Below are 19364 nucleotides of genomic sequence, written 5' to 3'. Positions count from 1 at the left end.
CTGAGAACAGGTGATTGACATGTTTTGCAATAGACATTATCAACATTAACTTATTTTCTACTTCCCTCAGGTGGGAAGGAAATCGACCTGAATGGATAAAAAACTATTGTAAGAAACAGGTGTATAAAACAATGGAAATAATTTTTTTATCATAACTTACATACCCAGGAGCATCATGAGAAGCACAAGCATACAAAAGTGACACCATGAGAAACTTGAGTAAGAGCACAAAATGGGCACTATAAGAAACGTGACTTAAAGTACAAAAGGAGCTACAAATACAGGTGAGACATTCTTGTATCTTACTATCAACTGTAAGCTTTATGGAGCCACTGATAAGCAGGTAAGTTGAGAGTTCCTCTTTCACCTCCTCCACTCTAAGGGAAATAACAATAACTGCTCCTCTTCCAGGTCATCCACAAAATTGATGAAAGCCTTTTACAATTTCAAGTGAAACATGAGTAAGTAAAGAAAAGAAGTATCAAGTGAAACATGAATAAACTCACAGAAAGGGCCTCAAGGTAAATGAGCAAATACATAGGGCATCAAGAATTTATCATGAAACACATAAGCACACAAAATTCAAGGGACTTCAATCAGGTGTGTATATTGTGTGTGTACTAGGTGTGTGCTGTACATCCACCAAAGATGGTAAATTCATCATAAACATTAAGCTCATTCAATCATATAATCATGAATCTTAATGGTAAACTAATTTTTCTGTCCCATGTTATGAAATATTGTGACAGTTGTTACAAGACAGCACTACGCACCCCACAGCTAGCTGTAGACACCTTTATCCTTGATATACCTTTGATGAGTTTCAAGTCTTTCTACTCCTGGAACCCAGCCATGGGCCAGGCTTGTCTGGTGCTTGATTGGTCAACCAGGCTGTTGCTACTGGTGGCCTACTGCCCCACACATCCATTACGGCCATGCTGATATGGCACCTGGTGAAGATACTTGAAGACTTCTATATTTGTTCCACCAGTGTAATAATCTGCAGCCACGGATGTTGATACAGCGTTCCCTTATTGTGCCCACTGCACATCTGCTTTCACTGGGTTTATTTTGCACTTCCTCCCATATCTTTTGCTCCAGTATGTTGTTATGGCAGTGTGCAGATGAACAGCACACACCCTGTGACAACACCCCACCATATGCCACTGACTTCAACATTCAAGCACATATACTTCTCATACAAAGGTTACAGTTACAACATGCATGTATACTCCACCACACCCTGTACCACTATTATCAGCACACTACCAATACTACTAATAATACACTAGCAGTACAATACCAGAATAATACTACCAGCACCATACAGTACTCTCATTACCACTACTTTTACCACAAACTAAGTACAGGAGAACAGAGGAAGGCAAAGTATTAGAAATGAAGCTTTTTTGGAATCATTGAAGTGTGAAACTCCTACATCAGGTCTCTGGTTTAACAAGAAAACTCTACTCACTCACTCCCATTTGTAGCTTCCTAATGCATATTTTTTCTTTTTAAACAATTCGGCCATCTCCCACCGAGGCAGGGTGAACCAAAAAGAAAGAAAATCCCCAAAAAGAAAATACTTTCATCATTCAACACTTTCACCTCACTCACACATAATCACTGTTTTTGCAGAGGTGCTCAGAATACAACAGTTTAGAAGTATATATGTATAAAGATACACAACATATCCCTCCAAACTGCTAATATCCCAAAACCCCTCCTTTAAAGTGCAGGCATTGTACCTCCCATTTCCAGGACTCAAGTCCGGCTATATAAAACAACCGGTTTCCCTGAATCCCTTCACTAAATATTAACCTGCTCACATTCCAACAGCTCGTCAGGTCCCAAATACCATTCGTCTCCATTCACTCCTAACACTCTCATGCACGCTTGCTGGAAATCCAAGCCCCTTGCCCACACAACCTCCTTTACCCCCTCTCTCAAACCCTTTCAAGGACGACCCCTACCCCGCCTTCCTTCCCCTACAGATTTATACACTCTCCATGTCATTCTACTTTGATCCATTCTCTCTAAATGACCAAACCACCTCAACAACCCCTCTTCAGCCCTCTGACTAATACTTTTATCAACCCCACACCTCCTAATTTCCACACTCCAAATTTTCTGCATAATATTTACACCACACATTGCCCTTAGACAGGACATCTCCACTGCCTCCAACCGTCTCCTCGCTGCAGCATTTACAACCCAAGCTTCACACCCATATAAGAGTGTTGGTACCACTATACTTTCATACATTCCCTTCTTTGCCTCCATAGATAACGTTCTTTGTCTCCACATATACCTCAACACACCACTCACCTTTTTTCTCTCATCAATTCTATGATTAACCTCATCCTTCATAAATCCATCCGCTGATACGTCAACTCCCAAATATCTGAAAACATTCACTTCTTCCATACTCCTCTTCCCCAATTTGATATCCAATTTTTCTTTATCTAAATCATTTGATACCCTCATCACCTTACTCTTTTCTATATTCACTTTCAACTTTCTGCCTTTATACACACTCCCAAATACGTCCACTAACCTCTGCTATTTTTCTTTATAATCACCCATAAGCACAGTATCAGCAAAAAGTAACTGTGTCACTTCCCATTTTGTATTTGATTCCCCATAATTTAATCTCACCCCTCTCCCGAACACCATAGCATTTACTTCTTTTACAACCCCATCTATAAATATATTAAACAACCATGGTGGCATTACACATCCCTGTCTAAGATCTACTTTTACCGGGAAGTAGTCTCCCTCTCTTCTACACACCCTAACCTGAGCCTCACTATCCTCATAAAAACTCTTTACAGCGTTTAGTAACTTACCACCTATTCCATATACTTGCAACATCTGCCACATTGCTCCCCTATCCACTATATCATATGCCTTTTCAAAATCCATAAATGCAATAAAAACATATATGCTTCAATGTAAACACCTGATCTACACATCCCCTACCCACTCTAAAACCTCCTTGCTCATCCGGAATCCTACATTCTGTCTTACCTCTAATTCTTTCAATAATAACCCTACCGTACACTTTTCCTGGTATACTCGGTAAACTAATTCCTCTATAATTTTTACAATCTCTCTTGTCCTCCTTCCTTTTATATAAAGGGACTATACATGTTCTCTGCCAATCCCTAGGTACCTTCCCCTCTTTCATACATTTATTAAACACAAATGCCAACCACTCCAACACTATATCCCCCCCTGCTTTTAACATTTGTCATGATCCCATCAGTTCCAGCTGCTTTACCCCCTTTCATTCTATGTAATGCCTCATGCACCTCCCCCACACTTACATCCTGCTCTTCTTCACTCCTAAAAGATGGTATACCTCCCTGACCAGTGCATGAAATTACCGCCTCCCTTTCATCAACATTTAAAAGTTCCTCAAAGTATTCTCACCATCTACCCAATATTTCCATCTCCCCATCTACCAACTCTCCTAATCTGTTTTTAACTGACAAATCCATTTGTTCCCTAGGCTTTCTTAACTTGTTTAAGTCACTCCAATTTTTTTTCTTATTTTCATTAAAATTTTTTGACATTGCCTCTCCCACTCTATCATCTGCTCTCCTTTTGCACTCTCTCACCACTCTCTTCACCTTTCTTTTACTCTCCATATACTCTACTCTTCTTATAACACTTCTTTGTAAAAACCTATCATTAGCTAACTTTTTCTCTTTTATCACACTCTTTACTTCATCATTCCACCAATCACTCCTCTTTCCTCCTGCACCCACCCTCCTATAACCACAAACTTCTGCCCCCCATTCTAATACTGTACTGCATTTTTAAAACTATTCCAACCCTCTTCAACCTCCCCACTACTCATACTTGCGCCAGCCCACCTTTCTGCCAATAGTTGCTTATATCTCACCCGAACTTCCTCCTTCCTTAGTTTATACACTTTCACCTCCCTCTTACTTGTTGTTGCCATTTTCCTCTTGTCCCATCTACCTCTTACTCTAACTGTAGCTAACTAGATAATGATCCGATATATCTGTTGCCCCTCTATAAACATGTACATCCTGAAGCCTACCCATCAACCTTTTATCCACCAATACATAATCTAACAAACTACTTTCATTATGTGCTATATCATACCTTGTATAATTATTTATCCACTTTTTCATAAAATGTGTATAAAATATGTATTACTTATTACCAAACCTCTTTCCACACATAGCTCAATTAAAGGCTCCCCATTTTCATTTACCCATGGCACCCCAAATTTACTTATTACTCCCTCCACAATATTTTTACCCACTTCAGCATAGAAATCCCCAACCACAAGCACTCTCACACTTGGTTCAAAACCCCCACTCATTCACTCAACATTTCCCAATATCTCTATCTCCTCTACACTTCTCCCTTCCTCCATCCCCATATATGCTTACTATAACCCACTTTTCACATCCAACCTTTATTTTACTCCACATAATCCTTGAATTAATACATTTATACTCCCTCTTTTCCTACCATAGCTAATCCTTCAACATTATTGCTACTCCTCCTTTAGCTCTATTTGAAACCCCAGACCTAATCCCATTTATTCCTCTCCACTGAAACTCTCCCACCCCCTTCAGCTTTGTTTCACTTAAAGCCAGGACATCCAGCTTCTTCTCATTCATAACATCCACAATCACCTCTTTCTTATCATTTGCACAACATCCATGCACATTCAGACATCCCACTTTGAAAATTTTCTTCTTATTCTTTTTAGTAATTATTACAGAAAAAGGGGTTACTAGGCCATTGTTCCCAGCATATATGCATTTTAACTAACTTTTGTGTGACATGTTATCTCAATAAAAACCTGGACTTGTGTCTGTCACCATTGTAACATTTACTTACTTTAAAATATTTTATTATTATTATTACCCCACATACCCGTAAAAAGAGGCACACAATACAGTCAAACCTCGGTTTTCATATGCCCTAGTTTTTGTACGATTTGGTTTTCAACGACTTTTTTCATCAAAATTTTGTCCCAGTTTTTGTACATCCACTCTGTTTTCGTACAGTTGAAAATGGTCCATACCAAACTCGTCTGCCTGCCCACGTGACTTGGCCATTCATTTCCCGGAATCGAGTGGGCCACACAAAGCATCACATGAATTCGTGACTCAGTCTGCCTTTGTTTCTTGTTGAGTGAGCATCACCCTGTGTGTTCGTCTGAAACATTTCGTAATAATCCATTGTCTTTTGTGCTTGTTTATTGAGTGCAACTGCTAAATAAGCCACCATGGGGCCAAAAAATGTAAAGAAGGCGAGAAACATGATAGAATTCAATAAAGAACTCGTAGCAAAGAACGAAAGTGGCATACGCATGGCTCATCTCGCCAGGATGTACGGGAAGTCCGCATCAATGATCAGTTCTATCCTGGCGAAGAAAAAAGAAATCAAGGAAGCTGATGTTGCAAAAGGAGTAAATGTGCTAATGAAACAGACTGCAAACAATCAAAAATGTTGAGAAGTTGTTGTTGGTGTGGATCAACGAAAAACAGTTAGCGGGAGGTAGTGTTTCGGAGGCAATAGTTTGGAAAAGCGCAAGGCAGTTACATGCTGATCTCACAAAGAAAATGCCTGGAATGAGTGCTGCTGCTAGTAAATTTAAGGCCAGCAGAGGCTGGTTTGACAAGTTCAAGAAGCGAACTGGCATGCACATTGTGGTAAGGCATGGTGAGGCTGCAAGTTCTGACAAACGTGGGGCTGAAGAATTCATTGATGAATTCAAGGAGTACATAGAGGCTGAAGAATTCCTCCCCAACAAGTCTTCAGTTGTGATGAAACAGGCCTCTTTTGGAAGAAAATACCAAAGAGGACCTACAACATGCAGGAAGAAAATGCACTGCCAGGACACAAGCCTATGAAGGACAGGCTAACTCTCTTGTTCTGTGGTAATGCTAGTGAAGCCTTTACTGGTGTATCACTCTGAAAATCCCAGTGTTAAGAAAAACAATGTCATCAAGAGTAAATTGTGTGTGATGTGGAAGGTTAACAAGAAGGCATGGGTCACGAGGCAAATTTTCATTGAGTGGGTCAATGAAGTGTTTGGCCTGAGTGTGAAGAAATGTCTCCCAGAAAATCAATTAGCACTCAAGTGCTTCCTGGTAACTGACAATGCTCCAGCTCATCTTCCAGGCTTGGAAGACCAACTGTTGGAGGAGTTTAGTTTCATGACAGTTAAGTTCTTGCCCCCTAATGGCACTCCTATCATCCAGCCCATGGACCAGTAGGTCATTTCAAACTTCAAGAAACTCTACACCAAAGCACTGCTTTAAAGGTGCTTTGAAGTGACCTCGGATACTGAATTGACCCTAAGAGAGTTCTGGAGAAATCACTTTATAAGCCTTATAGATAAGGTATGGCAGGGAGTGACCTCCAGGACGATGAACTCTGCTTGGAGAAAATTGTGGTTAGAATTTGTCCCAGAGAAGGATTTTGTGGGGTTTGAGGCTGACCCTGACGATCCTACGCCTCTTGTGGAATCTACTGTGTCTTTGGAGAAGTCCATGGGGTTGGATGTGAGTGGCCAGGATGTGGAAGAGTTGGTGGATGACCACAGCGAAGAGCTAACCACTGAAGAGCTGCAAGACCTTCAACTGAATAGAAAGACACAGCTGAGGAAATTGCTTCAGAGGAGCAGGAAGAGAGAGGGGAGAATGTGCCTTCTTCAGTTATTAAGGACATGTGTGCAAAGTGAAATGAGTTGCAAAGTTTTGTGGAGAAATATCACCCTAACAAAGCTGTTGCAAGCGTGTCCACAACATGTTCAATGACAATGCCTTGTCCCATTTTAGGCAAAGAGATGCCAGAAACAGACCTCTCTGGACAGATTTTTTGTGCAACAGGGGTCCAGTGACTCTCAAGCTGGTCCTAGTGCCAGTACAAGACAAAGAAGGGAAGTAACCCCGGATAGGGCCTTGACACCTGAATTCCTTATGGACGGGGATTCCCCTTCAAAACAATAACCTCTCCTCCTCCCTCTCCCCTCCTCGGAGTCTTCCATACGCCAACAAGAGTCTTCAATAAAGGTAAAAGTGATGTTAAATTCTCATTTATATTTATTTCTCATTGTTTTCTGTATGTGAAACTATAGTTATTCTCTATAAAAAGTATTTTTTGTTAATATTTTTGGGCGTCTTGAACGGATTAATTGAATTTACATTATTTCTTATGGGAAATATTGCTTCAGTTTTCGTCAGACTTTTTCGAACGGATTAATCACGAAAACCAAGGTTTCACTGTACAACCAGGGACTGGGTTCCAACATCCTGCTGTCTAAGTAAGACTAAGTAGCACAGCACTTACCTGTTTACACAAATAATGGACTGAATCACAAAAATAATAAATGTAAATAATAATGATAATCCTAGGTAGTAGGTTGGTAAACAGCAACCACCCAGGGAGGTACTACCGTCCTGCCAAGTGAGTGTAAAATGTAAGCCTGTAATTGTTTTACATGATGGTAGGATTGCTGGTGTCCTTTTTTGTCTCATAAACATGCAAGGTTTCAGGTATGTCTTGCTACTTCTACTCACACTTAGGTCACACTACACATACATGTACAAGCATATATATATATATACACCCCTCTGGGTTTTCTCCTGTTTTCTTTCTAGTTCTTGTTCTTGTTTATTTCCTCTTATCTCCATGGTGAAGTGGAACAGAATTCTTCCTCCGTAAGCCATGCGTGTTGTAGGAGGCAACTAAAATGCCAGGAGCAAGGGGCTAGTAACCCCTTCTCCTGTATATATTACAAAATGTAAAAGGAGAAACTTTTGTTTTTCCTTTTGGGCCACCCCGCCTCGGTGGGATGCGGCCGGTGCGTTGAAAGAAAGAAAGAAGAATAATGATAATCCTAGGTAGTAGGTTGGTAAACAGCAACCACCCAGGGAAGTACTACTGTCCTGCCAAGTGAGTGTGAAATGGAAGCCTGTAATTGTTTTACACAATGGTAGGATTGCTGGTATCTTTTTTCTGTCTCATCAACATGTAAGATTTCAGGTACATCATGCTGCTTCTACTTACCCTTAGGTCACACTACGCATGCATGTACAAGCATATATATACTCATCCCTCTGGGTTTTCTTTTGTCTTACTAGTTTTTCTTCTTGTTTATTTTCTCTTATCTCCATGGGGAAGTGGAACAGAATTCTTCCTTCATGAGCCGTGCATGTTATAAGAGGCAAATGAAATGCCAGGAGCCAGGGGCTAATAACCCCCTTCTCCTGTATACGTTACTATAGTTAAAGAGAGAAACTTTTTTTTCCTTTTTGGGCCACCCTGCTTTGGTGGGATACGGCCGATTTGTTGAAAGATAAACAGTAATGATAATGCAACCACCCAGGGAGGTACTACCGTCCTGTAAAGTGAGTGTGAAATGGAAGCCTGTATTTGTTTTACATGATGGTAGGATTGATGGTGTCTTTTTTCTGTCACATAAACATACAAGATTTCAGGTACGTCTTGCTACTTCTACTTACACTTTGGGCACACCATGCATGTACAAGCATATATATACACACATGCCCCTCTGAGTTTTTTCTATTTCCTTAATAGTTCTTGTTCTTGTTTATTTCCTCTTATCTCCATGGGGAAGTGAAACAGAAGTCTTCCTTCATGAGCCGTGCGTGTCGTAAGAGGCGACTAAAATGCCGAGAGCAAGGGGTTAGTAACCCCTTCGCCTGTATATATATTACTGAACTTAAAAGGAGAAACTTTCGTTTTTCCTTTTGGGCCACCCTGCCTTGGTGGGATACAGCCAGTTTCTTGAAAGAATAATAATAATAATTTAGAAAATAATAATTTAGAAAAGGCATATGATAGAGTGGATAGAGGAGCAGTGTGGCATATTTTGCAAGTGTATGGAATAGGTAGTAAGTTACTAAATGCTGTAAAGTTTTTATGAGGACAGTGAGGCTCAGGTTAGGGTGTGTAGGAGAGAGGGAAATTACTTCCCAGTAAAAGGAGGTCTTAGACAGGGACGTGTAATCTAACCATGGTTTTTTAACATATTTATAGATGGGGTTATAAAAGAAGTAAATGCTAGGGTGTTGGGGAGAGGGGTGGGATTAAATTATGGGGAATCAAATACAAAATGGGAGTTGATACAGGTACTTTTTGCTGATGATACAGTGCTTTTGGGAGATTCTAAAGAAAAGTTGTAAAGGTTAATGGACGAGTTTGGGAGGATGTGAAAAGTCAGAAAATTGAAAGTGAACATAGATAAGAGTAAGGTGATGAGGGTATCAAAGGATTTAGATAAAGAAAAATTGGATATCACATTGGAGGGAGGGAATGTTTTCAGATATTTGGGAGTTGACTTCTCAACAGATGGGTCTATAAAGGATGAGGTTAACCACAGAACTGATGAAGGAAAAAAGGCGAGTGGTGCTTTGAGGTATCTGTGTAGACAAAAAACGTTACCCATGGAGACAAAGAAGGTAATGTATGAGAGTATAGTGGTACCAATACTCTTATATGGGTGTGAAGCATGGGTTGTAAATGCTGCAGCGAGGCGGCTGGAGACAGTGGAGACATCCTGTCTAAGGGCAATGTGTGGTGCAAATATTATGCAGAGAATTTGTAGTGTAGAAATTAGGAGGAGGTGTGGAGTTACTAAAAGTACAGTGGTACCTTGACTTACAAGTTTAATTCGTTCCATGACTGAGCTCGTAACTCAATTTGCTTGTACAGTGGACCCCCGGATTACGTCGTCATCAGATTATGTAAAATTTGGATTAAGTAAAGTTTTTGCGTCAAAATATTGGCTCGGTTAACGACGAAGAACTCGGTTAAAGTCATTCGTCCCGAACATGTCCGAGCGGCCTGAGTGGCTCGGCCACTCCATGTACAGCTAGTGTGCCATTGTTTACAAGCCAGTGAGGATGATTCCATGTGTACATGCGATACATTTTGTTTTAAGTGCTTGTAACTGCTAAATAAGCCACCATGGGCCCAAAGAAAGCTTATAGTGCCAGCCCTGTGGTAAAGAGGGTGAGAAATACTATTGAATTCAAGAAAGAGATCATCGCAAAATATGAAAGTGGAGTGCGTGTCTCCGAGCTGGCCAGGTTGTATAACAAACGCCATACAACCATCTCTACTATTTTTGCCAAGAAAACGGTAATCAAGGAAGCTGTTGTTGCAAAAGGTGCAAATATGCTTACAAAACAGAGATCGCAAATACTCAAAGATGTGGAGGGATTGTTGTTGGTGTGGATCAACAAGAAACAATTATCAGGAGACAGCGTTTCACAGTCAATTATATGTGAAAGGGCAAGGCAGTTGCACAATGATCTCATAAAGAAAATGCCTGAAACTAGTGCTGATAATGATGAATTTAAGGCCAGAAAAGGCTGGTTTGAGAGATTTAAGAATCATAGTGGTATACACAGTGTGATAAGGCATGGCGAGGCTGCCAGTTCTGACAAAAAAGCGCCTGAAAAATATGTGCAGGAATTTAAGGGGTACATAAAGGCTGAAGGATTCAAACCCCAACAAGTGTTCAATTGTGACGAAACAGGCCTGTTTTGGAAGAAAATGCCAAAGGACCTACATTACCCAGGAGGAAAAGGCACTACCAGGACACAAGCCTATGAAAGATAGGCTTACTCTTTTGTTGTGTGGTAATGCTAGTGGGGATTTCAAAGTGAAGCCTTTACTCATGTATCACTCAGATAATCCCAGTGTGTCCAAGAAAAACAATGTCATGAAGAACAGACTGTGTGTGATGTGGAAAGCTAATCATAAGGCATGGGTCACAAGGCAAATTTTCAAAGAGTGGGTTAATGATGTGTTTGGCCCAAGTGTGAAAAAATACCCCCTGGAAAAGAAATTGCCACTCAGGTGCCTCCTGGTACTGAACAATGCTCCTGTACATCCTCCAGACTTGGAAAACCAGGTGTTTAGGAACTTCAACTTTATAAAGGTGAAGTTCTTGCCTCCTAACACCACTCCTCTCCTCCAGCCCATGGACCAGCATTTCATTCTAACTTTAAAAAATTCTACACCAAAGCAGTGTTTCAAAAGTGCTTTGAAGCGATGTCAGACACTCAGTTGACCCTAAGAGAGTTCTGGAGGAATCACTTCACTATCCTCCACTGCATAAGCCTTATAGGTAAGGCTTGGGAGGAAGTGACTTCCAGGACTTTGAACTCTGCTTGGAGAAAACTGTGGCCAGATTGTGTCCAAGAGAGGGATTTTGAAGAGTTTGAGGCTGACCCTGACCCTGCCGGCCCTGTGGACTCTATTGTGGCACTGGGGTTGGAGGTGAGTGGCATGGATATGGAAGAGTTGATGGAAGACCACAAGGAAGAGCTAACCATTGAAAAGCTGCAAGAGCTTCAACTTGAACAGCAACAGACTGCAGCTGAGGAGCTTGCTTCAGAGGAGGAGGAAGAGGGAGTGAAGGAGGTGCCTTCTTCATTGAATAAGAACATTTGTGCAAAGTGAAATGATGTGCAAAGTTTTGTAGAGAAGTACCACCCTGACAAAGTTGAAACATGCCATATCTGCAACATATTTAGTGACAAAACCCTGTCCCACTTCAGGGAAATCTTAAAGAGACGCCAGAAACAGAGCACTCTGGACAGTTACTTTGCGAAACAGGGGTCCAGTGACTCGAGCTGGTCCTAGTGGCATTAAAAGACAAAGAAGGGAAGTAACCCCAGAGAAGGCTTTGCTACCTAAAGTCTTTATGGAGGGGGATTCCCCTTCCAAACACTAACTCCTCCCTCTTTCCTCCTCCCTATTTTCCAGAAGCCAGCATTAGCCTTCAATAAAAGTATGTTACATACCTTTATTTATATAATTGTTAAAAAAATTATTTTTCTTTTGTGAATATTTTTGTCTGGAATGGATTAATTGTATTTACATTAATTCTTATGGGAAATATTTCAGTTATCGGCCATTTCGGTTTTCGGCCGACCTTCTGGAACGGATTACGGCTAATAACTGAGGGTCCACTGTATATATACACACCCCTCAGAGTTTTCTTCTATTTTTTCCTAGTTCTTGCTCTTGTTTACTTCTGCTTATGTCCATGGGAAAGTAGAACAAAGCATTTCCTCCATAAGCCATGCGTGTTGTAAGAGGCGACTAAAATGCCGGGAGCAAGGGGCTAGTAACCCCTTCTCCTGTATATATTACTAAATTTAAAAGGAGAAACTTTCGTTTTTTCTTTTGGGCCACCCCACCTCAGTGGGATATGGCTGGTACATTGAAAGAAAAGAAGAATATATTATATATATATATATATATATATATATATATATGTATATATATATGTATATATATATATATGTATATATATATATATATATATACAGTGGACCCCCGCATAGCGAACTTAATCCGTGCAAGAGGGCTGGTCGTTATGCGAAATGTTCGCTATGCGAATTAATTTTCCCCATAAGAAATAATGGAAATAAAATTAATCCGTGCAAGACACCCAAAAGTATGAAAAAAAAATTTTTTTACCACAAAAAAATGTTAATTTTAGTACACACAAACTGAAAAAGGCATGCACAATTACATGACACTTACTTTTATTGAAGATCTGGTGATGATTGATGGGATGGGAGGAGGGGAGAGAGAGTGTTAGTGTTTAGAAGGGGAATCCCCTTCCATTAACACTTGAGGAGGCAAGTCCTTTTCCGGGGTTACTTCCCTTCTTCTTTTAATGCCACTAGGACCAGCTTCAGAGTCACTGGACTTCTTTCTGTCCATAGAGCTCTGTACCTCCCGTTCCTTTACGATTTGTCTAAAATGGGCCATAACATTGTCATTGAAATAGTCACCAGCACGCCTTGCAACAGCTGTGTCAGGGTGATTTTCATCCATAAAGGTTTGCAGTTCAACCCACTGTGCACACATTTCCTTAATTTTTGAAGTAGGCACAATGGATTCCACAACTGGCATAGGCTTCTCAGGGTTAGCCCCAAACCCTTCAAAATCTTTCTTAATTTCCATACTAATTCTCACCCTTTTTACCACAGGGTTGGCACTAGAAGCTTTCTTGGGGCCCATGGTCACTTATTTTCAACAAACAGAACCGAAAACACTGTAATAATACGAAATATTCCGAGTGTATGCTTGAATGTTACCGCGGAGGCTAGCTGGTAAACAATGGGACAGGCGGCACATGTGAGGCTGGCTGAGGCCGCACATTGGACGCGTCTCGGACGAAGTTCGCTGAGCGGGTTTTTGTCTACTATGCGGGGCAAAATTTTAGCGATCAAAGCGTTCGCTATGCGGAATGTTCGCTATGCAAGGCGTTCGCTATGCGGGGGTCCACTGTATATATATATATATATATATATATATATATATATATATATATATATATATATATATATATATATATATATATATATATATATATAGGATGGGGTCCACCTCTGGTGTAAATTGTGGGACCCATAGCCTCGGAGAAGTGGATAAAAAGGCTTCAAGGAAGAATATTTGGATTTCTTCCTGAAGTCGGCCGTCTCCCACTGAGGCAGGGTGACCCAAAAAAAAAAAAGAAAGAAAATCCCCAAAAAGAAAATACTTTCATCATCATTCAACACTTTCACCACACTCACACATTATCACTGCTTTTGCAGAGGTGCTCAGAATACAACAGTTTAGAAGCATATACGTATAGAGATACAGAACATATCCCTCCAAACTGCCAATATCCCAAACCCCTCCTTTAAAGTGCAGGCATTGTATGTATGTATGTATGTATGTATGTATGTATGTATGTATGTATGTATGTATGTATGTATGTATGTATGTATGTATGTATATGTATATATATATATATATATATATATATATATATATCTATATATATATATATATATATATATATATATTTTTTTTTTTTTTTTTTTTTTTTTTCAACAAGTCGGCCGTCTCCCACCGAGGCAGGGTGACCCAAAAAAAAAGAAAGAAAATCCCCAAAAAGAAAATACTTTCATCATCATTCAACACTTTCACCACACTCGCACATTATCATTGTTTTTGCAGAGGTGCTCAGAATACAACAGTCTAGAAGCATAAACATATAAAGATACACAACATATCCCTCCAAACTGCCAATATCCCAAACCCCTCCTTTAAAGTGCAGGCATTGTACTTCCCATTTCCAGGACTCAAGTCCGACTATATGAAAATAACCGGTTTCCCTGAATCCCTTCACTAAATATTACCCTGCTCACACTCCAACAGATCGTCAGGTCCCAAGTACCATTCGTCTCCATTCACTCCTATCTAACACGCTCACGCACGCTTGCTGGAAGTCCAAGCCCCTTACCCACAAAACCTCCTTTACCCCCTCTCTCCAACCCTTTCGAGGACGACCCCTACCCCGCCTTCCTTCCCCTATAGATTTATATGCTTTCCATGTCATTCTACTGTGATCCATTCTCTCTAAATGACCAAACCACCTCAACAACCCCTCTTCTGCCCTCTGACTAATACTTTTATTAACTCCACACCTTCTCCTAATTTCCACACTCCGAATTTTCTGCATAATATTTACACCACACATTGCCCTTAAACAGGACATCTCCGCTGCCTCCAACCGTCTCCTCGCTGCTGCATTTACCACCCAAGCTTCACACCCATATAAGAGTGTTGGTACTACTATACTTTCATACATTCCCTTCTTTGCCTCCATAGATAACGTTTTTTGACTCCACATATACCTCAACGCACCACTCACCTTTTTTCCCTCATCAATTCTATGATTAACCTCATCCTTCATAAATCCATCCGCCGACACGTCAACTCCCAAGTATCTGAAAACATTCACTTCTTCCATACTCCTCCTCCCCAATTTGATATCCAATTTTTCTTTATCTAAATCATTTGACACCCTCATCACCTTACTCTTTTCTATGTTCACTTTCAACTTTCTACCTTTACACACATTCCCAAACTCATCCACTAACCTTTGCAATTTTTCTTTAGAATCTCCCATAAGCACAGTATCATCAGCAAAAAGTAACTGTGTCAATTCCCATTTTGAATTTGATTCCCCATAATTTAATCCCACCCCTCTCCCAAACACCCTAGCATTTACTTCCTTTACAACCCCATCTATAAATATATTAAACAACCATGGTGACATTACACATCCCTGTCTAAGACCTACTTTTACCGGGAAGTAGTCTCCCTCTCTTCTACACACCCTAACCTGAGCCTCACTATCCTCATAAAAACTCTTTACAGCATTTAATAACTTACCACCTATTCCATATACTTGCAACATCTGCCACATTGCTCCTCTATCCACTCTATCATATGCCTTTTCTAAATCCATAAATGCAATAAAAACTTCCCTATCTTTATCTAAATACTGTTCACATATATGCTTCAATGTAAACACCTGATCTACACATCCCCTACCCACTCTAAGACCTCCTTGCTCATCCGCAATCCTACATTCTGTCTTACCTCTAATTCTTTCAATTATAACCCTACCGTACACTTTTCCTGGTATACTCAGTAAGCTTATTCCTCTATAATTTTTACAGTCTCTTTTGTCCCCTTTCCCTTTATATAAAGGGACTATACATGCTCTCTGCCAATCCCTAGGTACCTTCCCCTCTTTCATACATTTATTAAACAAAAGTACCAACCACTCCAACACTATATCCCCCCCTGCTTTTAACATTTCTGTCATGATCCCATCAGTTCCAGCTGCTTTACCCCCTTTCATTTTACGTAATGCCTCACGTACCTCCCCCACACTTACATTCTGCTCTTCTTCACTCCTAAAAGATGGTATACCTCCCTGACCAGTGCATGAAATTACTGCCTCTGTTTCTTCCTTAACATTTAAAAGTTCCTCAAAATATTCTCGCCATCTTCCCAATACCTCCATCTCCCCATCTACTAACTCCCCTACTCTGTTTTTAACTGACAAATCCATATTTTCCCTAGGCTTTCTTAACTTGTTTAACTCACTCCAAAATTTTTTCTTATTTTCATTAAAATTTCTTGACAGTGCCTCTCCCACTCTATCATCTGCTCTCCTTTTGCACTCTCTCACCACTCTCTTTACCTTTCTTTTACTCTCCATATACTCTGCTCTTCTTATAACACTTCTGCTTTGTAAAAACCTCTCATAAGCTACCTTTTTCTCTTTTATCACACCCTTTACTTCATCATTCCACCAATCACTCCTCTTTCCTCCTGCCCCCACCCTCCTATAACCACAAACTTCTGCCCCACATTCTAATACTGCATTTTTAAAACTATTCCAACCCTCTTCAACCCCCCCACTACTCATCTTTGCACTAGCCCACCTTTCTGCCAATAGTCGCTTATATCTCACCCGAACTTCCTCCTCCCTTAGTTTATACACTTTCACCTCCCTCTTACTTGTTGTTGCCACCTTCCTCTTTTCCCATCTACCTCTTACTCTAACTGTAGCTACAACTAAATAATGATCCGATATATCAGTTGCCCCTCTATAAACATGTACATCCTGGAGCCTACTCATCAACCTTTTATCCACCAATACATAATCTAATAAACTACTTTCATTACGTGCTACATCATACCTTGTATATTTATTTATCCTCTTTTTCATAAAATATGTATTACTTATTACCAAATTTCTTTCTACACATAGCTCAATTAAAGGCTCCCCATTTACATTTACCCCTGGCACCCCAAATTTACCTACTACTCCCTCCATAACATTTTTACCCACTTTAGCATTAAAATCCCCAACCACCATTACTCTCACACTTGATTCAAAACTCCCCACGCATTCACTCAACATTTCCCAAAATCTCTCTCTCTCCTCTACACTTCTCTCTTCTCCAGGTGCATACACGCTTATTATAACCCACTTTTCACATCCAATCTTTATTTTACTCCACATAATCCTTGAATTAATACATTTATAGTCCCTCTTTTCCTGCCATAGCTTATCCTTCAACATTATTGCTACTCCTTCTTTAGCTCTAACTCTATTTGAAACCCCTGACCTAATCCCATTTATTCCTCTCCACTGAAACTCTCCCACCCCCTTCAGCTTTGTTTCACTTAAAGCCAGAACATCCAGCTTCTTCTCATTCATAACATCCACAATCATCTCTTTCTTATCATCTGCACAACATCCACGCACATTCAGACTTCCCACTTTGACAATTTTCTTCTTCTTATTCTTTTTAGTAATCTTTACAGGAAAAGGGGTTACTAGCCCATTGTTCCCGGCATTTTAGTTGACTTTTACAACACGCATGGCTTACGGAGGAAAGATTCTTATTCCACTTCCCCATGGATATAAAAGGAAAATTAATAAGACCAAGAACTATTAAGATAAAATCAAAGAAAACTCAGATGAGTGTGTATAAATAAATGTGTACATGTATGTGTAGTGTGACCTAAGTGTAAGTAGAAGTAGCAAGACATGCCTGTAATCTTGCATATTTATGAGACAGACAAAAGACATCAGCAATCCTACCATCATGTAAAACAATCACAGGCTTCGTTTTACACTCACTTGGCAGGACGGTAGTACCTCCCTGGGTGGTTGCTGTCTACCAACCTACTACCTATATATATATATATATATATATATATATATATCTTTCTTTCTTTCAACACACCGGCCGTATCCCACCGAGGTGGGGTGGCCCAAAAGGAAAAACAAAAGTTTCTCCTTTCACATTTAGTAATATATACAGGAGAAGGGGTTACTAGCCCCTTGCTCCTGGCATTTTAGTCGCCTCTTACAACACGCATAGCTTACGGAGGAAGAATTCTGTTCCACTTCCCCATGGAGATAAGAGGAAATAAACAAGAACAAGAGCTAGTAAGAAAATAGAAGAAAACCCAGAGGGGTGTGTATACATATGCTTGTACATGTATGTGTAGTGTGACCTAAGTGTAAGCAGAAGTAGCAAGACGTACCTGAAATCTTGCATGTTCATGAGACAGAAAAAAGGACACCAGCAATCCTACCATCATGTAAAACAATTACAGGCTTTCGTTTTACACTCACTTGGCAGGACGGTAGTACCTCCCTGGGCGGTTGCTGTCTACCAACCTACTACCTCGTATATATATATATATATATATATATATATATATATATATATATATATATATATATAATTGAAAGAATTAAGAGTAAGACGGAGAATAGGATAGCAGATGAACAAGGAGGCTTTAGGAAAGGTAGGGGGTGTGTGGACCAGGTGTTTACAGTGAAACATATAAGTGAACAGTATTTAGATAAGGCTAAAGAGGTCTTTGTGGCATTTATGGATTTGGAAAAGGCGTATGACAGGGTGGATAGGGGGGCAATGTGGCAGATGTTGCAAGTGTATGGTGTAGGAGGTAGGTTACTGAAAGCAGTGAAGAGTTTTTACGAGGATAGTGAGGCTCAAGTTAGAGTATGTAGGAAAGAGGGAAATTTTTTCCCAGTAAAAGTAGGCCTTAGACAAGGATGTGTGATGTCACCGTGGTTGTTTAATATATTTATAGATGGGGTTGTAAGAGAAGTAAATGCGAGGGTCTTGGCAAGAGGCGTGGAGTTAAAAGATAAAGAATCACACACAAAGTGGGAGTTGTCACAGCTGCTCTTTGCTGATGACACTGTGCTCTTGGGAGATTCTGAAGAGAAGTTGCAGAGATTGGTGGATGAATTTGGTAGGGTGTGCAAAAGAAGAAAATTAAAGGTGAATACAGGAAAGAGTAAGGTTATGAGGATAACAAAAAGATTAGGTGATGAAAGATTGAATATCAGATTGGAGGGAGAGAGTATGGAGGAGGTGAACGTATTCAGATATTTGGGAGTGGACGTGTCAGCGGATGGGTCTATGAAAGATGAGGTGAATCATAGAATTGATGAGGGAAAAAGAGTGAGTGGTGCACTTAGGAGTCTGTGGAGACAAAGAACTTTGTCCTTGGAGGCAAAGAGGGGAATGTATGAGAGTATAGTTTTACCAACGCTCTTATATGGGTGTGAAGCGTGGGTGATGAATGTTGCAGCGAGGAGAAGGCTGGAGGCAGTGGAGATGTCATGTCTGAGGGCAATGTGTGGTGTGAATATAATGCAGAGAATTCGTAGTTTGGAAGTTAGGAGGAGGTGCGGGATTACCAAAACTGTTGTCCAGAGGGCTGAGGAAGGGTTGTTGAGGTGGTTCGGACATGTAGAGAGAATGGAGCGAAACAGAATGACTTCAAGAGTGTATCAGTCTGTAGTGGAAGGAAGGCGGGGTAGGGGTCGGCCTAGGAAGGGTTGGAGGGAGGGGGTAAAGGAGGTTTTGTGTGCGAGGGGCTTGGACTTCCAGCAGGCATGCGTGAGCGTGTTT

General features: G+C 40.4%; 1 protein-coding gene across 1 annotated transcript in view; it reads right to left on the bottom strand.

The window, feature by feature from the left end:
* LOC128691096 (hydroxyacyl-coenzyme A dehydrogenase, mitochondrial) overlaps positions 1-19364 on the bottom strand; it is an 85334-nt gene that overhangs the window by 628 nt on the left and 65342 nt on the right. The window lies entirely within an intron of this gene.

The sequence above is a fragment of the Cherax quadricarinatus genome, chromosome 27 (genome assembly GCF_038502225.1).
Source record: "Cherax quadricarinatus isolate ZL_2023a chromosome 27, ASM3850222v1, whole genome shotgun sequence".
NCBI classification, from domain to species: domain Eukaryota; kingdom Metazoa; phylum Arthropoda; class Malacostraca; order Decapoda; family Parastacidae; genus Cherax; species Cherax quadricarinatus.
Note: the sequence above shows the minus strand (reverse complement) of the source record. Positions and strands in the feature narration are given on the sequence as shown.